The 1,290-nt window shown below is 39.8% G+C and overlaps 1 non-coding gene across 1 annotated transcript; it reads left to right on the forward strand.

Annotated features, from left to right (window-relative positions):
* Nucleotides 1-814: 814 nt before the first annotated feature.
* Nucleotides 815-886, forward strand: TRNAD-GUC (transfer RNA aspartic acid (anticodon GUC)). The gene has a single exon. It is a non-coding gene; the product is annotated as a tRNA-Asp (tRNA).
* Nucleotides 887-1,290: the final 404 nt, after the last annotated feature.

The raw sequence follows: 1,290 nt of genomic DNA on the forward strand, positions 1-1,290 counted from the left end.
GCTTTTGACCTCCTCTTGTCTCTCGATCCTACCGAGAGACAAGATGGCGGCCGCTCCGGACTGTTTAGAATGTTGACAGACACCGGAGAGCCAATCAACTTCGCTACGCGAAGTTCCGTTACGCGTCAAGTACGCGTACCGGGGCGCTGCCTGGTCCGCGCTTACAGATATATATCTTTTTTTGAACGTTATTTTCTCAAAATCCACTGCAGCACATATATTGAGACCTACAAAAGGCACATCGGGCTACCAGTCCCTACAATTTTGCCAAGTTTCGTGCAAATCCATTCAGCCGTTCGGGCTAAAAGTGAGGCTAACCGCCCTATGGAAAACTCAATGTTAAAAACACGTTTTGGGACCCCCCTTTTTTCTCGGCCCCCCCTGGACCAACTCCCCCCAAATTTCCAGTGGCTGCTCAGAAACAAAATGTTCCATTTTCCAGAAAATTTCAGCCAATTCCGTCCACAAACGCCAAAGTTATTAGACATAGAATTTTCAAAAATCCCATAGGGAAAAAATCCTAACTATATATACCTACTGGCGACCGCCAGTAGGTAATATATAGATATATATAAATATTTATATTGATAGTTAGAAAGATAGACAGATCGATAGATAGATATTTATTTCAATGAAATAATTTCTTGATAAAACTGATTGTTTTTGGCTAGGAATTTCTGTATTGTAATATTTAGGAAAAAAGATTACTTGTCCTAACCAAAAGCAGCAAATCTGCCTATTACAATACTGTGAATTGATCGAGGGTATGCCTTAACCCCAAGGAGGTGAGCACTGTTTAACTGATGCCAATAAGTCCTCGTTAGTATAGTGGTCAGTATCCCCGCCTGTCACGCGGGAGACCGGGGTTCAATTCCCCGACGGGGAGGCTATTCATTTTATTCACACAATGAAATAAAATGATGTACTTTCTAACATTGTAAAATATATCTGTCATTATCCTTGCCTATTCTGATTGAGAAAAAAGGTTGAATTCACTGATGGCCAAAATGCTTACTGATGTGTTAACTGAAATTCAGAATATGCTCTGAATATTTCAATATGCACAGGCGTACCATCAAAAACACTTTACATCTGCATTCTCTTGGAAAATGAGATGAAGCAGTGGTGAATCCTAGGCTGCTGTTCCACTCGATTGGCACAATTTAGAAGTAGAATGACTGCTTTTGGTTAGTAGTGACCCCTGGTGGCTAATAGTTATAAGCTGCAAATGGTAATGTGAGCTGATTATATATATATATATATATATATATATATATATTCACAGAAAAA

This window comes from Lissotriton helveticus, chromosome 1_2 (genome assembly GCF_964261635.1).
Source record: "Lissotriton helveticus chromosome 1_2, aLisHel1.1, whole genome shotgun sequence".
NCBI classification, from domain to species: Eukaryota; Metazoa; Chordata; class Amphibia; order Caudata; family Salamandridae; genus Lissotriton; species Lissotriton helveticus.